The 20,958-nt window shown below is 40.9% G+C and overlaps 1 long non-coding RNA gene across 1 annotated transcript; it reads right to left on the reverse strand.

The window, feature by feature from the left end:
- Nucleotides 1-3,546: 3,546 nt before the first annotated feature.
- LOC125747079 (uncharacterized) lies at nt 3,547-19,858 on the reverse strand. Its single transcript, XR_007399171.1, has 3 exons — nt 19,725-19,858; nt 4,954-5,048; nt 3,547-4,450 (listed from the first exon to the last, which is right to left on the reverse strand). It is a non-coding gene; the product is annotated as an uncharacterized LOC125747079 (long non-coding RNA).
- Nucleotides 19,859-20,958: the final 1,100 nt, after the last annotated feature.

Below are 20,958 nucleotides of genomic sequence, written 5' to 3' on the forward strand. Positions count from 1 at the left end.
TGTTTTTAAAAAATGAAACTGGAATTCGAGTGAAAGCTTTGCTCATATTCCAGAAGTCCTGCCAATGACTTACCTCCCAAGTGATAAAAACAGCTTATAATTTTACACTCTACCTGTGCAAAGGACCCAGTAAAGAGAAATCAAGCAACTGCCCCCACCGGGCCCAGAACTAAACTATACATCATAAGTCTACTTCATTGACAAAAAACTGTTGATCTTAGGCCAGTATCTCTTCCTCCATAGCCTGTTAATTTGAAACACTGGAGCTAAGAAACTATATCACAGTTTCTCTACAATAACTTCTGCTGTCATCAATTTTTTAAATTTGTGAACACTTTTTTAAATATTTGCTTAACTTAATTTCTCTTATGGTGGATAACATTAGGAATACTGGGAAGTTGGCGTTAGTGTGTTTATTTTTATACAGAAATGTTCATACAAAGGGATGTCATGTGGGTAACTCTCCCAGGGTTGTTGGTTCGAATCCCATTTCTGTGTGTGAAGTTTGCATGTTTGAACCACATCACCGCATTCTGTGTGTAGAGTTTGGATCTTTGAATCTTTTGAATCCTATTCCCATTCTTTGTTTCTGGAGTTTGCGTATTTGAATCCCATCTCTACTCTCTGTGTGAGGAGTTTGAATGTGTTGAATCCCACCTCCACTCTCTGTGTATAGAATGTGCATGGCCAGATCCCCCCTCTGCTATCTGTGTGTGGAGTTTAAATGCTCCACCCATGTTTGGAGGGATTCCTGCAGGTGCTCTGGAATCCTCTCAAAGTCCTCAGGCTGTGCAGGGTGTACTCTAGCCCCCCACCATCATGATCGGGGTAAGCTCTTAGAAATTGTCAGCCATCTGAAAATTTCAGCTCAGCACATGTAATAGAAGTACTGTGAATATTACACTCTGTGCAGTAAAATCTGACTAGTCTTACATCCTCTCCATCTAGTAATAAGTAATTTCTGCCAAATGTCTCTAGCTGTTCCAGCAGGAAATAAAAGGAGGAGGTTATATTGTTCTGATTCTTCTCAAGGTAGGTGGGTAGTGGCACTGAGACTATGTGTAAGGGGACTGATTACTGCAGCACTGCGCATAACAGCAGCATCAGCTTCTATTGCACAGCAATGATGTAAAGTAGTTTTGTTCAAACACCATACAAGCCCCATCCAGGTCCATTGTTATAGTGTTCATACTTTAGGGACACACCCTTTCAATAATCTGCAAATGCATGATATTCTTTCTTTAATTCTCAGGGAACTCTTCAGTAGAAAAAGGTTGCAACACCTATTATAAATATTGGCTGAACGGATATTTCCCGTGTGGCGACATATTAGGGGCCTCCCGCTACCATCTTGTTAAGCAGCAGGCGTCCCTGTAACCATGGAGATTTCCCTCTCTGCCGCAGAATCCCTGTCTCTTTTCATCCTTTCTGTTGACCTTTTGTCCCTTTGGGGCTGTTTGTTTTGAGGGGATCCTCCCCAGAAGCTCTGTGTATATCTGTTCATACCCCTTCTGTCACTCCCTCTCCCGTCAGAAATCCTGATGCTAATCACCCGGCTAATATCTGCGACACAACGATGTTCTGGCTAAATGCGTAAACATTACAGAGGAGTTCTCCAACTCGACAGCCAACCAGCAGAGCAGTCAGTACAGTATCTAATACGGTAGCTTAAAACCTGTGGTAAGAAGGTGCGCGTTCATGTTGCAGGCTTTGCGTTCTGTTCCGCGCTCCCCAGAAGACCCTGAAACCCCTTTAATTCACGTTTACCCTTGACTGAGGGCACAAGTCTGCCACCAATAGGAAAACACTTGATATTGGGCCCTTTGCATTGGGACAGATCCCTAAATAAAACTGAAAAAAAATGCCGATGTCTAATACTGTCAGCGCCAAAGGCTGACAAGTTTTCACTGCTGAATGTTCAGGTTGTCCACCTCACTTAATTACACGCTCATTAATGATTTTACAACATCACACTGCCTCATCAAACATAACGGATGACTTGCATATAAAATTGAACACAAAACATTTCTTCATTACAGAAAATATTAAAAATCTATTGTTTGTGGGCAACTTGCATTTACATATAACATTATTAAATATGTACAATACATTTTCATTTTAAATATTTGAATGTGGATAATGTAAAATGTTATTTGCAAAATAACAATTTATAATCTATAAGCTGCACACAAGACTGAGGAATATCAGAGGTATTATCAATCTTAAAATATATTTTTGAGGCTCCTATTGTTTGTCTTCCGATTTTTTGTAGTATTTAATTAATACCAACTACAAGGAAATTAGATATCTATATGTGCCCCCCATACCTCAAAAAAAAAAAAAATACAGCACATTGTTAAAATATATTAGTTAGCAATTAATGTAATCATTAAAGTCAGTGGCAAAAAAGGCTAGATAGGATGAAATTTAAATTCCAGTTAAACAAACATGACCACTTAATGTAAGTGCAATTAGACCATTTGCTGAACATACTGTAGTCGCATTTAGAAAAATACAACAGGTTTATTTGATTCAGTAAGTCATAGCGTAAAATAAACTTTCTTTCTTGCGAAAAGCAATTTGGTTGGTAGTGTTTATATTTAACCGCAATGTCTATTTATAATACATTAACAACATTTCTGTAAAAATGTGTTATTTAAAATGTTACTCATATGCATCTTTACAGAGAGCTGATTATGTCTTGCCAGTTTGGTAGAATTAGATTATTTCCAGAAAGATCATCAAAGTATTTTTTTTTTTCAGGGAGTTTTTGCCAAACCAATCAGCATCTGCGTCTGAAAAGCCACGTGTTACAGTCCAAATGAGCCTGGGAACATAGTCATTATGTCGGGTTATGTAGAGTAGTCATCAATCTCTCATTAGCTTACAAACTGCAGTTATTATATGATATTTGTTAGGAAGCTTTTCCTGTTTTTGGTGCAGGGACGATTTGAACGTGGCTTTATGTGTTGTTGAATGTAAGCAGAGCACATGTGCTTCTGGTTAGGTGATGTTTTCATGCTCAATTTGTTTCCTGAAGCCTCGATGCTGTTAAATATGAAAAATTGCAAATACGTCCTGGGGATACGGTACAAGCACGTTAATACAGGCCATATAAAACGTTAAACCTGAGCCGCACTTCAGCTCTATAGCTGCAAATGATAGTACGTGTAAATTTGACGGTGACACCAAACTGATAATTTACTGCGGTACTCAGTAAGCTGGTGGCTGCTGAGAGGCATGAGGATCGAATAGGTCTTCCTGTTTCTGTAGCGAACTCAGAGTGGAGAAGTAGCTGCATCTGCACGTGGATGGAAGCAATTAGGGGGGAACAAAGCCGAAAAATTAAAGTCTAGAGGAAATGTTGAAAACACGAGTTTGGTAAATGACCTCATAAACACCAGCCACCCCCTTCCCTTACCCCCAAACCACTGTTTTGTCCCAGCCCCCAGCTTGTCTTCTGCCCAGCTTGGCTTCATGTTTGACTCATCTGGTATTCATATAGGCTTACAGCCCCCACCCCCAAACCCCCTCCACTGCCATCCATCCCAAAACTATTTCCTTTTTCAATTTCCAGGGGAAGTCGTTAAATGGTTCCTGAACCAAACAAGTTCTCTCTCTCTCTCCCTCTCACTGCCTCTCCCTTCCCGTCTCTCTCTACTTTGCTACTTTACACCTTTCTTAAAATTCACCTACAAAACGCTCGCTATTAAAATTAAATAATAAAAAAAAAAGCATATTGGATTCACACTTCAGTGGGCTGTTACGCAGCCTTTTATCCACCCTCGGGAAAAGGGGTAAAGCAGGTGAACGTTGCTCTCTCTTTACTCTATGGGTCAACAGGAGAGCCTGGGCCTGTAATCCCAGTCGACCCCTATCTCACACCCCCAAATTCACTAGACGAGCTATAAATATGTGTAGTGAGCAACCCAGCACTGATTGGCCGTCGCGGTGGGAACCTATATTCCATGGTATGTCTGTGCCCAGAGGCACGCCAGGGGCCGGGCGAAAAAGGAACTCCTTATTCTTCAGAAGGACAGACGTGGAGCTTGTAAGGCTTTCCCAGCCTGTGTAGGGTTCCCCGGGTGCTGCTCTGGGCCGTCCACGCTCCCCCCCCCCCATACCCCCCATCTGTACCTAAATGCGGGGGAGGCCCAGGGACAGGAATAGCGGCTCTTCACCGTAAGCGGCCATGACAGGTGTCAGGCAGCCTCTCAGCATGACCTGTGATGCGTGTCCCGCCCGCTCACAATCGCCAGCTTTCTGCTTTTCACAACCCGCTAACTGATGGGTGCCAAAGAGGTGGCATGAGGCCTGCCACTCCCCGCCCCCTGTCCTTTCACCATGTCCTCCAACCTGGCACTGCACACACGCCTGCTGCCAGTCTTGCTTAGTGTTTGCTGCGAGGGATGGTCCATCCGAGGGTGGGGTGGAGGAGGCAAAGCACGGCCTGCAGGATAATGCAGTCTCTAAATAAGTTACATTTCTCAAGAAGGCGATCAGAACCTCTGAGTTTATAGTAGTATATACAGATTAGCACCCATTAGCAAACTGATGATATTGAAACAATACCTAGAGGACTTTACTTCCACAGTCCAGATTGTGGTTATAAAATATTTTATGTACCATAATCATGATATAACCTTGTACTATACCTTCTTATTTGTTTTTATTTGTGAAAAAAGAAGTAGTTCTCAAGTTGTAGTTTATGAAACTTTTAGGGCTTTTAAATTCCCTTTACTGTATCTATGCAAAGTTGTTCTATTTCTATAATCTTCTAACTTGCTATGCAAGTTCATACTCATTTCATTGCATCTTTAGATCTTTGGAGGTCTATGTTCTACTTAATCAATATCAATGTCTTCCTATCAAAATGTGGTGCATGTGGGAATGCTAATGAGTGACTGGTTGGCTGCAACTTTGCTACCAGAAGTTCACAAGTTGAGGTCTTACCCTCTTCTCAGAGAGACTGCAGTAACATCCCCATACCGAATAGCAGACCCCCACTGCTCCGGGTTTGGCTGTTCTGTGCCAGTGACGGTCTAGAGCTGCAACAGAATAAATCTTTGTGATTCCATCATCTTGCCGACACGTGTGCTGTACAGAATGTGGGTGATGCAGGGATGTTTTGAATGTGGGGGGGGGACACTGGCATAAAAGTAATATTTGAAATTAATTTTAATATTTTAATATTTTAAATTAAAACTAAAAGTATTGCTGACTGTGTCTTAGTATCCATTAGCTACTTCCTATAAGAAATCATAGTATCTATCGGTAATAATATACATATTATTAATTAGTGTGGCTACATACAGTTTGTTAGCCATTTTGTACCAGGTCACCTTATAAACCTTGTTTGGATTTTCCCTTTTTGCTTTTCCAAACCTGGATGCCCTTAAATAAGTCATGCTTAGACATCGCTAAACAGATTTACCGTGGTCACAGTGCAGTACAAGTCCAAGTGCAATTCAGGCTTTGCAGAATCAGTGCGTGTCTGTGGCTCTGCCTCTTCTGTTTCTCTATCAGATGCTGTTTTATTCGAAGGTGCAGGTCTTAGGTCTAAGTTGCCATTTTGCTGGGTGTTTAACGTTCTCCTGTCCTTGCGGAGCGCATGTGCGTGTGATGACTGAAAAGGAGACGCCGAGGTTGATTTGCATGTAAGCCACATGACAGGAATGTTGGCCGGAGAGATCGGGAGATCGCAGTCGGGCCGAGGATCTCCAAGAGCTGACCCCTACAGTCTGCTCACTACCAAACCCGGCTGCTGAGCCGATTGTCTTTTATCTCCCTGAACCTCCCCCCACCCCCCCAGACCACTGACTTGCTAGTCAAGCATGATGGGAGCCCAGTAGGAACCCAGGTTGGGGGGAGGAGCCACCATCAGATCATGGCAATAACGGCATTTCCATCACAGTGGGTCCCCAGTGGGGAGTCAGGGGCTCATCAAGTGCTTCCCTCAGCGGCCCGGGACCCAACGGGCTAATGAGCAGCCCCCCCTCACCCCCTGTCCCATTCACCACTCCATACAAGTGACTTTCTATTAACTCTCCCATTCATGCCAAGCGGTGCTGGCGAGGTCCTGCCAGCCCCTAACTCCTCCCCCTTACACTGAATGTTTATCAGGGGGTGGAGGGGTGGCTAGGGTGGGGACGGGGGGGGTAGCTGGCCACATTGGAACAAAAGCACTGTGTTTGTTTAAGTCCCTTTTAACGTGGAAAAAAAAAACTTGTTAAAAGTGGGCTGTAACCCATTCAGACTATCCAGCCTGTGACCTGAAAACAACATCAATCATGCAAACTTTTTAATCATATCACGCAAAGGCCACATTACTAGTTTAATCAAAGAGCATAACTTTGACTTGTACTGAGCCAGGAGATACCCCTTCCCATGGGCGTCGTTAGGTCTGATCATTCGGGGCTATAGCCCCGAGTATTTTAAGCCGAGCCCCGAGAATTTTAGCGCCGATGCCGACCTTTCTTAAAAAAAAAACGCCAGGCCCCAGGTAGACTTGACGTAGCACCTGATCTTTTCGGTAGCTAGAAATTCCCTTGCGCTTTCCTTTTTTTCCACTCCACACATGTACCTGCTTTCATATTGCAGGTAGCCAAAGATCACGATGATAAGTGATAAGGCTCCTGATTGGAGGAGAGTCCATCTCGCTGGCTGCCTCGGCCTTCTTGGCTTCCCGCTAACAGGGTGATTAACTTATGACTGTATTTGCCTGAAGTGCGAAGAGCGTCTTGGCATCGCAGCACCCAGAGATGTGCAGTAACTTTTAGATGGAAAAAGGGACATAAACAGTGTCAATCCACCCAGGAGGCGTTTAGCGCAACACCAAACGGGTATTAAACTGGCTATTTAATAGGGATTTTCAGCCTGGGAACGCAAATCATTATGAAGCTTGTACTGGGGATTCCACTGAAGAATCCAAGAACTGTTTATGGGATATGTTTCCATAAAATTCATTTAGGTTTACTTTTTTGTTTTTAGAATTTTTGTTTTTTTCCTATAACATTCATGTATTCCCTATCATGTGTAGACTTCAATGAGAATGTTTTAGAGCTGTGAATGTTTTAGTTGAAAGGCTTAATGTCACCCAACTGCATATTTGCAGCAATAAAAACAATTAGAGGGACATGGGTTGTACATAAGCAAATGTTTTCCTTAAAAAAAACCATGATTTTGGTCTTATAAAATCTGAAATTATTTATTTAACATAATAAATATTTAAATCATTCCATACTTTAGATCAAAACAATACCTCATATTTATTAACAATGTATTTATATCTTCTGTTTTTTCAGCGAGGGTCTCAGACGTGTTCAAATGAAACTTGCAACGTGTCTCTTGATTTTCTGGCATTATGCTGCATATTGTTTTAATTTTAATTTTTTATCTTGTCACATGTAATTCGTAACTAATTTCTCCTAAATGTCTGCTTTTTGTAATTTAAGAATGCATTTTAAAACATATTATTTTATTATTTAGAGTAAATAATTTTGCAAAAAGGTCGAGCTGGATTGCTGTCGGTGCATCCTTTTCATCTGACAGACTCGTACTGCGTTATACGAAGCTCCAAAAAGATTAACAATATCGGGTGATTTATCTGTTTGCACCTGTACCCTGCGTTTTAGTCATATCAAGCTTTTAGAAAGAAAATACTCATGAAACCTTCCGGTGTTAATCGTGACCTATTTTGCTAAGCATTTTACCTGAAAATGTACTTTCCCTAATACAACAATAATGTAAAACAGAGTAAATTAGACCATTTGAATGTACTGGCTTCAGAGACATAAAATGAAGATTCTCCTAATGTAGGTATGTGTCACTTCCATCCTCATACCCCAGGAAAAACGAAGACAGAGGACTATTAATCAGTATAATTTGCATTAAGTGAATTCATGTATATTTAATGAGTTAATGAAGTTCACGTCCCGAAACAATGGTGATGAAGACTATTAGAGTATTTTATGTTCAAACCTAATTAGTGATGTGTGAGAAGATGGGCCGCATGACAATGAAGTTCAGCTTCGACTAATGAACACCGCACTCTGACATTTTAAACCACAAAGCATCACGAAAGATGGATAGAGCTAGTTTTGCATTCACACTTAGCATAAGGCGATATTAATATGACGTTAATATTTGAAAAAGTTATTAAACTAAGTGGTTAATAAACCTAAGTGGAACAAACAAGAACATTTGCAATTCAGACGACCTGCTATCATAAGCCACTGGTGTATAAGGGTTTATGGCAGCAATGAAAATGTAGGGATTTCTTAGTATGTTGATATCTTGCGGCACTGCAGAGGATGGGTTAATTAGTCAGTCTGTGTTTACCATTCGTAAAAGGTCAAACATTGCCGAAGGCTTGAATATATTCTTTGATCTCGACATGCCATAAAGTGACAAGTGCAATGACAGTTATGCATTAATTTATATATTTATTTATTTATATGTTGGGCAGTTTCAGTTCCAGTATCTAGCAAAACGTTTTCAATTACATATCATAAAACGACCATCTTTTCCTTTTTTTTGCTTTTATTTTTCACCTATATGTTCCATGTTCTCTGTTACTGAATGAGATAATATCCAAGTTACCTACGGCACAAGGCTGTTGGACCCTTAAGTGAAATACTTTCCCAGATCTTAACATATAAAATAGCTATGGGTTAAAAAGTACGCTGCAAAGAAACCATAATAGTATGTTTGCTATTATTACGTTTATTTCGCATCTTCTGAAAACATTTGGCCAGTGATTCCTGCTCATTCACTAACTTCACAGTCCAGACTCCCCAGGCCACAGAGACTGTTTACTGTTTATTACTACAATGCTTTCCTCAATACTCAAGATGATGTCATCATTGCCAATGAAAACAGGCTCTGTGTGGCATATCCTCTGTGGTTCTTTCTTTCTTTTTTTGGTCTGCCACAGCATTTCTTTCAAAGACCTGTTGCAGGCTCAAGTCTGAGAACAACTCCAGCTATTTTTGGGACGTTCGGGACCACATCTGAGGCTTAGTGTTCTCTAGCCGCAATATCTTTCGCAGGAAAATAAAAAAAAAAAACGGATTTATTTGAAAAAATGTTCCAGCGTTAAATGCGAAAGACGTGATCAGCATTATCAGTACCAGTTGAGTATTCCATCCGTTAAATGGCGAGTTGGAATCTCTACTGTCTAGTTGAAAGTGCATTTATGTATTTAGTTTCTCATTTGAACAGCTAAGAAATCCAGAAGCAGGGCCTGCATGCAGTATGAGTGCGATGGTAACACTCTCACCGCTGCCCCGTTCAGTGTTTCAGCTCCTTAGATCTACTTGAAGTTGATGCCCAGAGACAGGCTCCCCTCGCAGTGACAGTCTGACAGGACAAGCTAAGGACAAAACAGTTAAGCCCAGGTCACCACGTCTTCCCAACGCTGTTTGTATATTTATTTATTTGCACTTCCGCTTGTCTTGTACTCCATTTAATTGGGGAGGGAATGAAATTGACAGCTTTGAGAGATAAGAGGTGCCGATGGCCCTGGCTCTGAAGGGCATGTCACTGATGGGACGGAGCTGTGCTGCCCAGTGGTGACGTGCAGCAAAGGCCCAAGGAAGAGTCACTCTGAAGCAGCAAAGCTTTGTGACATTCAGCATGTCATACTCCGGAGAGTATAAACGTTCAGAGGCCGTTCATCTGCCTCTTCTTCAGACTTCAGAAAACCTTTACGATTTACTTTCTTTCAAAGTAAATGACTTACTTTTTCACTCTTCTTCTTCAAAACACCAAAGGAGAACACTGACAAAAAAAAAGTTGAGAACAGAAAATAGTAACTGATTACTGGTTCTCTTCCAGAACACTAAAACAAAATAAATGTTACTGCAAATTGGACATTAGATATACAGTATTCTTTTTGTACCGTCATGCTTGACACAGCGATTATCTTCTACATAAAAGCTTCTACTAAAAATTCACTGTAAAAGAGCATAACATTAATTTAATTAATTCAAGTTTATAAAAAAAAGTGCAAAATATCCAGATTGAATGTTCATGCTGTATTTTATCACAGTGAGGATACTAAAAAGTTGGTGGAAACTATTTTAAGTCAGGCTTTCGGAAAATCTTGTTTTAATTGCATTTAATCCCTCCAATGTTTCAGGAAGGAAGAAATTATGAGAGCAATAAGATAACCGTTGTGATAAAGTTGATTCAATCAACCTCTAAATCTAAACATTTGTCTGTGAGAAGAAATAAAAGTAAATAAGAAGTTGCATACTATTGGACAACATAATAAACCAGTATTTATAATGTCGCTAACTGCAAAAACAAAACATTTTAAACTTTTATTATTGTATTGATGCTGGATGTGCCATGAATTATTCCTTCCATCTGTTAGTAACAAAAATGAGCTGAAGTTTGAAAGGACAAATAATCTAGCTTCAGCTTTGGTTGAAATTATATCAGTACATTGCTCTACAAAATAATTATTTCTCATATCTGTATTTCCTCAGTATTTACCATAGTAATACCTCCTATATTATTATTTTTATTTCAAATTGGTGGTGTTGGTCATATGTCTTAATGTAAAAATTGTTGATGATTACACTGAATATAATCTGTTCGGACAGGTTTTCGGTTCGCCAAATTATACCTGCAAGAATCAGTTGAAAGCCTGCTTCCTAGGCTTAAGCAAACCTTTGATCTTTATGTGTAAACAAAAAGCAATCATTGAATAGTTGGCAATTGTTACACTTCAAAAATAATCCTGTAACTTATGTTACATATCTCTGTTTTCCTTATTCCTGTTTTTAATATTATTAACTTGTTGGGGCAGTTAGCTAGGATTTTCTTCTGTGTGGAATCAAATCTCGACCTGTTTAACAACTTTTTTTTTTTGTCTTCATTTGGGTTGGATGCCATATTTCAAAGGTGTTACACAAATCTGATGGTCATGTGAAAAAATGAGTCTATGATTCGGAACCTGCTGCGAAATTAGAAGTTTTATGTTAGCACTGCAATTATAAATTCACTCGAGAGAGAGAGTGTGCTTCTTTAATTTATTTACTCTTCCTTGACTACAGAAATAAATATTTGACTGTTAAATGTTACATCAGCAATCTCTTGTTAGTACTTCTAAAGTTTTAATGCATTTCAAAGCTTAATGTTTGCACGACTCCATAGCATTTATTAATTTGTATGTGTAATACTTTTTTTTTAATTGCTTAAACTTCTTATGAATTCTGAAAAATTCTTTCAGCCAAGATCATAAGCTTAGACCATATTTTAAGCATGAGCATATTTGTTAATATTGTGTAAAATGAAAACCATAAGGGTCATTGTTTATTCCTAGCCAAAGAAAAATGACTGAAGAAAAGACATTCGCAATGGCAACATCCTTGATTACGAGTGATTAAAAGAAATGGTAGAGACTGTGAGCCATTTTTATCTAGGCAGAAGGGCTCAACCAATCTTGAGATAGAAAAATGTTTCCATGTTTAGGTAGATACAAAATGTTTTTTTAATGAAAAAGTGTATTCAAATTGCAGTTTTTGGCCTGATTATCATTGATTTAAAGTGTTGTGATTGATGGAAATGTGGCTTTGAGGATGGGGGTAAATGGAATAGCCATATGCTGCCATTCACACGCTGTTTAACCCATTTTCCTTTATTAAATTTTCAGTTCTAACTGGGTTAAACCACATAAAGTCCCCATCACTAAATGATCCACAGGATATATGGAATAATATGAATAAGCTAACATAGGCCGCTATCGTAGCTGCGCAGCCTGAATCGCTTCGGCGAAAATGTCCGACTCTTTAAATTGGGAATGCTAGGAAATGTTAAGTAACTACCCTTTTAAAAAAACCACTTATTGCATACTGCCCTGTTAAGTACAATGTTTTACACTCTCTGTTAGTTTTGCCTGTGTAACCAAAGTGACTGCGTTTCTCTACAAGGCTCTAAGGGTGACCGCAGAAAGAGCTACACAGATGATTATTATAGCTACTTGAACCAATTAAACCTCCATGCTATTTGTTCTGGTGTTTACCCAGTAATAACAGCAATGGTTACTCCGTTTATGCATTATAAATGTTGCAGAACAGGGAGTCTTTTATAACTGATTACATGACACGTACTTCTAAAATCATTATGATTGAAGGCTAAGTAAAGATGTAAATGTAAAAACCTTGAAATGATTTATGTAGATATTAGATGTATTGCTTTAATATTTTGATATTAATGTATTTTTCAATCTAAGGAAAGTTTGTGTGTGTGTGTTCATCCTGAGATTCCCCCCCAGTGTCCCTCCCCAGTGTGCCCCAACCCCCCCAGCCCCAGTCCTTCCCGCTATAGTGGATTGTCCCCGTCCCGCGGCCCCTCCCGACGTCTTTTGATGTCCCAAACGGGCAGTAAATTCCTCTGTCTTTTATCCTCTTTTCCTTCTCGATTAGCAAGGTTAACAAGCTTCTGCAGCCAACGCTAATGAGACGATGCCATGCAGGAGCGAGCGAGGGGGTGGGGGGAGCTGGCGGAGGGTGGGGCCCCTGCAACACGGGGTCCTAATGAAGGGCCCCAAACACCCCCCACGCCCTGGCCGTCTTTCCCGTCTCCCATGTTGGACCGCGCAGCAGCGTCAAGCTCGTCCCGCTGGGGAGGGATAGCGAGAGTACGAAGGGGGCCTCATTAAGACAGGATGTGCCAGGATGCAGTAAAAATGGTTTTTATGAAGCTCAGCACTTAAGGAGATCATTTACAGATGTACCTATGGCGCGCCTCTGGCTCAGCTCTCCTCCCCTAGCTGGAGTACTATCTTTCTGCAGTGCTTAAGGCTGGCGTTCCTGGTCCTGTCATAGGTCCAGCAGCCACACTGGAAGGGGATCTTTCCAAAACATGTGTCAGTACTTCTAAACTGTGAACTGGGCCTATTCCCGCTGCATTAGCAGACTTCGCAAAACTACATCCATCGCCGTGACTCACATGATTAAATATAAAGAGATAAAGAGTGTTATTTCAGAGACTTTAAGCAGAGCGGAGACTTGACCTTAAAGCAAAACAGATCCCCAAGTATTTAAACTCTCCAGCAGGGATTCCTGTCCCTCCTGCCAGCCACACAGCAGGACAGACGGTAACCCCCCCCCCCCCCCCCCCCTCCGAGGTCAAGCGAAGAGGCCGAGCAGGCCACACGACAGCTGCAGCAGCCGGCTTGTTAAGCAGCAATCTCTGGATCCCCCTCCCGTTCTTCATAGAGCAGCAGCGCGGACCAGCAGCACCGCTACACTAATCCACCACTTCGGACTGTGGTGCCCCGTTCTGTTCACTTTGAATGGAACAAAAACTGCGCTGGTCGAGGAGAAGAGAATCACTAAGGCTGAGACACCAGCACCGTCCGCGAACAACCAAAACACCAACGCTGTACAGATATGTCAGTGTTCTGAAGGCACTTTCAAGGCTTCTGCGGTACATCAGCACAAAATAAGAAACAGATTTTTCCAAGAAAGCAAGGAAGGGCACGCAACTAATTATTTGAAATAATATTTTAATTAAAAATGTGCACTTGCGGAGACGGCTGTTGATTTCTGCGAATACAAATGCGTGAAGGGTCCTTCCTCCCCTGCATGCAGAAGGTGATCTGGCTGATTATGCCTTAATGAAGCTACAGCCTGTATTTTTTTTTTCTCACACCTTTTTTTAATTTGCTCTCTAGGAGCTTTTATCTGAAGCAACTTTCATCGCCTCCATGTACTTTGTGCTGTTTTTTTCCTCTTTCCTTCTATTTTAATGAGCTGGTTGAGGTTAATTATTTTGCTTAACATCGCACTCCAAGTTTGTTTTTAAGTGAGCAATTGTAAACAGTATTTTATAATAAAATAGACAATGGGTAGAGCATAGTAGAGTAGTAAAGGGCCAAACAGTTGCAGGCTTGATCGAATAAATGGCCTGGACTGGAATATGTTGCTTAAACTAAACACTTTTGTGAAGCATTTCGCTATATACATGCATGGAAGTGGTAAGTCACACAGAGCACACAAATCTGCTACGCAGTTAAATAATGCACTGGATAAGGGATTGCACTGGATAAGGGAGAGAACAGCACACCCCACTGCTATCCCCTTTCTCTTTCTGTTGCTTTTTCAGAAGGTTTTTTTTTTTAAAGTGGAATAGAATTTATGTTTATGCACCGAATCAAATAACTGAAATAGTTTTCTATGCGGCGCTTTGAAGCAGTAGGCAGAGGTGAGTGATTGTAAGTATGAGGAAGTGCACTAGAAATCACAGGGGCATGTTTGTCGTCTACCCAGTGAAGCCCCCAACCCCACCCACATGTATTGCTGTGCTTTAAAATGATGATCTGCAGACTGAAAGAGAAACAATAGCACAAGATTCTTCTGAATAGTGACGATGGAAAGATATCACCTGATCTATTGTGACTCTAAGCAGTTTGAAGATGGATGGATGGATGGATGGATGGATGGATGGATGGATGGATGGATGGATGGATGAATGGATGGATGGATGAGCTTTTTTTAAATTACCAGAATCATTTATTTTTTCCTTCTGTCATATGAGATTCCAGCATAATTTGTGTTTCTCCTATGTAGGTATATACACCACATTGATTCAATGGATTCTGGCAAATCATAAAATATGTATTTTCAAATGTCATATTTTCTGTCACTTGTGGACTTTCTCAGTTGCAGATCTTGTTGCGTATGGAGGCCTGCTCCCTTAATGTAAAAAGCTTAATATAGAAGCGTTGCTTTTAAAACTGGTGAGGGCAAATGGTAATGCATGCTGTGAACATCGTCAACGATATCGGAAATATTTCTGGGCACATGAATCGTTTAGGTCCGACACGCGCGGCATAAATCCTTTTGGAAAAATAGAACACTGTCTGATGATAAAAAGGAACATTGGTTTTGGGTGGAAAACCCCTACAAGGAAATGTAAAGCAGACGACAGTGTCTGCGGGACTCATAAATGTGCTCAGACAGCTGCTTCGGACTGAATTTGTTCTCTTTCTGTTTCGTAAATCTCATCAAAGGTCCCCTGTCACGTCATCTCTTAGACTGAAGTTCTGGGGACGAGGCGATTGGCAAACAGGGTTGCCGACCCTAAAAGGCACAGCAGCAGAAGATGGGCCTGCATTTCATTTCCTTCCCATCGTCTAACTCACCAAACACTGCCAGACACTTTGGGTCTAGCTGCAACTATGGCAAATGAGTAATTAAAAGACGTAAGCTTTATACTAATTGAATTAAGAGACTGCTTTCTCCAGGTGATCCGCAAATTCCTCATCCTGTACCTAATTACAGCAGGGCGCTTAACTGAACTAAGCTCCTCGTTTACGACGACTGGCCCCACCTAACGTGTCCCTGAGTCTGACCTTTGACCTCTGAAATCTCTCTGACCTATCTTTGGAGAATATGGAACACACACAAGAGATGGGGGTCAACATATGACAGTGACTCAAGCCTAACTTTAAATGAGAATCTAGCTATGGAACTGCCAGTACTTCTAAAGACCAGGAACTTGGTCTTACTGCCTTTTTATCTCCATGCATTGGTTATATTGAAGAACCTTTTATGCTTAATGTGGTACTGGATTTCTGGATGTCACCAGAATACCGTTTAATTCATTCTTATTTACGAAACAGTGCTGTGGTGGTCATGGGCGGACTTGGCTTCCGGGAAGGGCAGGCAAAGGATGACGCTCACCAAAGGAGACAGACGCATTGCTTGCCTTTCCGAAACAACAGGCCCCTCCGCTGTTGCAGGATCTGCTGTCTTCTGTGTAAGGGAGTGATTTCTACATACGTTTTTGGTTTATGGATCATTTATTAATTACCTATTACTGCATATGATGTATATAATGCAATTGGAATTCAGGCCATACAAAATAGGTTTTGTGTATTTTTTACAACAAAAATTCTAAGTGTGCTATTTCGTATTTAGCAGACACTTTTGTCCAAAGTAACATACATGTGAGGAGAGCTTGGCCTCAGCCATTGTTCAGCACCCCTGCAGCAGTTGGGGTTAAGGGACCTGATTAAAGGTACAGCTCTGGCATTATTATTCTGCCTGCATAAGGATTTCAGTCCACACCCTTACGGACACAGGCACAGAACCTGAGCCTACTGTGCGACACAACGGTCTTATCAGAGTTGTTTGAAACCATCCATACAGACACAAGGCAGGAATGCCCAGGATGGGGCACCAACCCATCGCAGGGCACGCTCACACACCATTCACTTACACAAGCACACCTATGGGCAATTTGGTAACTCCAGTTAACGTCAGCATGTTTTTGGACTGTGAGGGGAAAAGCAGAGAAAACCCCATGCTATCATGGGGAGAGCATGCACACTGCAGACCCCAACCCCACCCGGGGTGGAATGAGGCTAATCACCGATCCCCTGCTTCACACATCAAATAATAAGCCATCCATACATTGTCTCTGACCGCTTGTCCTATTCAGGGTTGCGGATCAGACAATAATGTTAATATGATACTGCCTGCCTAAGGTAACTGTAGTGCTTCAGCCTTGGAGGTGAGAATGCTTCAGGGACAGATCATCATCGGCTAATTCCTTTCTTTTTGTTGCTACTGCCACCATTCTTTTGCTTGATTCCCAGACTGCTCACACTCACAGCCGCCTCCCTTTATAAACTCCATTTGTAGCTGGTTCCTGTCAGTGTCACATGAATTTTATTACCAGATGATAAGCTGCTATCAAAATGACATTAAAACGTTGTGGTGTCAATGTTTACACAATCAAATTGTCAAGTCGAAGTAGCAATAAATAATAATAGTCACTTTTATGCTCTTTTTACAATAAAACAACTTGTTATACAAGGTTTATATGACATATTTTAGAGTAAACGCTTGTGTAATATCCTGAGATACAGAAACATCACTTCTTATTCCCTGTATCATAACCGTAGGTCCTGGGACCAAAGTACACAGGGTTAGGGTGACTTTCCAGCTCGTGTCGGGAAAGTAACCTTTAGGCAGGAACATCTTGCAAAACATCCCCTACCTAAACAGTTCTGGTAGCAAATAGGTATAAATATGTCAGACAATAAAAACTTACAAAGCCACGAATCAACCCTGCATTTAAAGCATGCCATTTGCCCAGCACCTCCCACAAATGTTATGCTCAAGGCAAGTTCATAATATAAACCTAAGTACTACCTTACCATCAGACATGCACTCAAATGAGATAAATTAGTTTGATCTATTGCATTGAGGAAGATGTTCAAAACCCAATAAAATGCTGCAGATCAGCACCATAAGCTGAAAAACAAGTGAGCCTTGAAAGCTGGTTAATTGTCGGAGAATTGAGGCTGCCAATTACGAAGAAATCTAATTCTTAAAGATCTCTAGAAAATGTCCCAAGGGCACCATTTGCTTGTTCATCAACCTTCTTTAGTAGGAGGGAAGTTTTCATCATATAAACAGATAGTACAAAATTTTCCATGACTTCTGAAAAGGTCTAAAAGGTGTTTCGTTGTTAGGCTGCCATTATAGAGAATACCTGTCTGTGTATCTGTGCCTACCTGAAATTCTGATTAGATAGATAGATAGATAGATAGATAGATAGATAGATAGATAGATAGATAGATAGATAGATAGATAGATAGATAGATAGATAGATAGATAGATAGATAGATAGATAGATAGATAGATTTCATTTTCTGAATGCTGGCACTGCAAACCTAGTAAATAACGTAGAGACAAACCTGGCTCATAACCTGTCCTATCCTGCAGAAACTCCACAGCCAATCAGCAGAGCTCTAGGCAACAGGTCCAACTTGCTCACCATACAAATGACCCATGGCTATTACATACAGAAGCTCATTAAATATATGAGACTATGGGGAGTTGGCGTCTCTGTTCCTGCTCCCAGATCAGTTACGCATAAACTTCCTGCAGCCAGTTCACTTGGGAAAAGCTTCTCCGGTCATTGTCATTAGTATTATTAGTATCATCAGATGCATGTTTCTAGTTTTCGAGTTTTAAATTCTATTGTGTATTTGGGGAATACAGAGAAATTCTTCTGCCACATTTGCTGGGGAAGGAACGGGTATATGCAATGGGGTAAACAGCAGGGCAATATACCAATAAAAAGGCATGATAATGAATAAATAATACATAAGTAGTATAATATGGGGATGAGGTAGCTTTGCAGCATGTGCAAAATGACAATAGAGTTTAAAGTGTTGAAAAAGTGCATTAAGTACATTGAAGTACAAGATACATTTGCAGTAATGCTACAAAAGTTCTAAATTGTTTGTTTCTAGTAATGTCTCTTGTTAGTTGGTGTTCATACATTTATGCCAGCTGATATCCCATCCAGGGTGTCCCCCAGCCTCGTGTCTCGCGTCCATAATCTCCAGGAGCTCTCTTACTCTGTGACCAGGACATGCAGCTGGAAGATTCTATATCATGTTTGACCAGTCTTAACAAGTAAATGCTTTTCGGCTCATCTTCACATGCATATCTATTGTTTTCTTGCAAAAAAAAAAGCCACAGCATTTGGTAAAAGAAAAAGTGACAAATGAGGGAAATATGTTTTACATTTTTAAACTCTCTAAATGATCATCCATATGGTCAAGTTAAAAAACATTGATTGTTAGGTTAAAGTATCACTAAGTCATTCTGCAAAGAGTCGCTTTTCACTAAGAATACATGTGATGCCTTTTCTATTTTTCAACTGTTTGTTCTGCAGTCCTTGTTTCTATAACCACACATCATTGCACAGTATATCAACCATAGTAGTCATTTTCTGTTTAGAGCATGAAACTGAACACCCGCATTTCCATTGTTAGAAAGAGAGAGGAGCATCTGACGGGGATAACAAGCTTTGTGTGAAAGGGTTCTCTGAACAAACTGAGGACTGTCCTAATGAAAGAAGAGTTGCATGCTATACAATATCTAATCCAGATAACCCTTGCATCCCAGCTCTGCACGGTAACCACAAAAATAGCTGCCCAAACCACAAGGTAATCCTAAATATACATCAAGGTGTGGCATGATAAAGCTGGATCATAGGCCCGATATCTGAGGGACGTTTTGAGGCCGATTCATTGCTATGCTTTTGACTTCATCTCCTATTGTCACAACATGCCAAAGCAGGCATTCGTTTTTCAAGTTGCCCCCAGTTAGCATCAGAATCATCCGCTAAAAAAAACACTGGCAGTAAAGAAAGAAATTAACTGAACATGTATATAACTGCATAATATGCTGATAATTGCAATACTGTGCCTTTAAAACCTCCAAAACAAGCGAGACAGGAAAAACTTGACCCTTGTACACTGATGCAACATGTTTTCCATGTATAAGCAGGTAAGTTTTTGGCTTTACAACTTTACGACTGTAAGACTGCACAGATGTATGTTACCTAGACAGTGCAACATTACAAGATCCCACTTACTCTTAATTATATGTAAAAACTGCACACTCGTAACACTCAGATAATGGAGATAGATAAATATTGTCTTGCACGTAGTTATATAGCTAACAAATAGAAGAACACAAACGTTTAAAATTAGCTGATTGATTTCAGGAAATCTTTACCTTTTAGTGGCAGAAATTAAGTTATTACTGCATTAATGTTTGCCATGAAAAGTGAAACCTTCACAATAAAACATAACCTAACCTAAAAAGTTATGAAAAACCAAGGACATAGAAATGAAACCATAGCATTGACTTAGTGGAGGTTAACCTTTGAATGTGCATTACCTCTCATACAATCCAGTGTCTTTGCAGAAGATTTTAGAAATCTTGAAAACCATGAATGGAGTTTAGTGGAGTGGTGACATTGTTTTCATGTCTCCATGGTTGCAGGCACAAATCTGGCTGCGGGTCTGTTTTGGTTTATACCGGATACTGCTATCCTGCAGGAGTCTAAATAGGCAGAGTTGCAGTTCAGGTAAGCTGGCATTTCTGAACTTCCCCAGTGTGGGTGGCTGTGTGTGTGTGTGTGTGTGTGTGTGTGTGTGTGTGTGTGTGTGTGTGTGTGTGTGCCCCTGAGCAGGACTCTAGTGGACCACGTTCCTTACGTTACACTCTCTGCTTAACAATTTCAGATGCAGATCCCCCGATTGTCGTAGCGGGTTTATGTCAGAAACCAAATAAAATGCATTCTAAAAATGTGTTTTGAACGTACGGTTGCTACAGTTGCGCTGTCAGGTAAATTGGTCCTGAAGACTCTTTGTCTGCCGTTCAAATTTATTGCAGTTAATTTGAAATAGCGCAGGCATGCACTCACAAGCACGCCAGGCAGAATTATAGCCCAGGCATTCCTACCTCTTCTACAATAAGCCGCCCCTCACAAAGGGCCTTTGCTGTAATAACCTATCCGAGCACTTAGCAGGATCTGAACTCACTGCCCCTTTTATTCCAGAGATCCTCTTCTTCCTAACGATGACAGGACTGCTGAATGCCTGTCTTAGCATGTGTCTCCCTGCCTCGCCTGTTGTTATAGTTTGTGTGCGAAGAAGTGTTTTCGTCCTTCTGGGAGAGTGAGTATTGGTACCGAACGAGCCTTCCTGGAAGGACATGCAGAGCAGGACACCTAACAGGCTGTGTCTGACATGACAGGGACACAAATATGTCATTTAGACATGTGTAGACACCCAGAGTGAATAGCTGAAAAGGATTTGAGCGGGGGGGGGGGGGGGTATCAGCAATTATTGCTCTCCCCCGCCCTCAATGGCCCACAGGACCCTGGGGGGGGGGGGCGCGAGGGGGGGTGGCACAGCTATGCATAGCTCCCAACTTGCATTCATTGTGTGAATTAATAGTAATGCAGTGAGGACTAGGAGGTTCAAGGAAATCATTTCTAACAGAGCACATATTTCATCACTGTGATTAAGTCAGAACATTAACAGTATTTAAAATACATATAGATATACCATTATTCATAGCAGAACATAATATAATGTGTTTATGCTTGTCCATTATTTTAGCACTG

The sequence above is a fragment of the Brienomyrus brachyistius genome, chromosome 8 (assembly GCF_023856365.1).
Source record: "Brienomyrus brachyistius isolate T26 chromosome 8, BBRACH_0.4, whole genome shotgun sequence".
Classification (NCBI taxonomy): Eukaryota; Metazoa; Chordata; class Actinopteri; order Osteoglossiformes; family Mormyridae; genus Brienomyrus; species Brienomyrus brachyistius.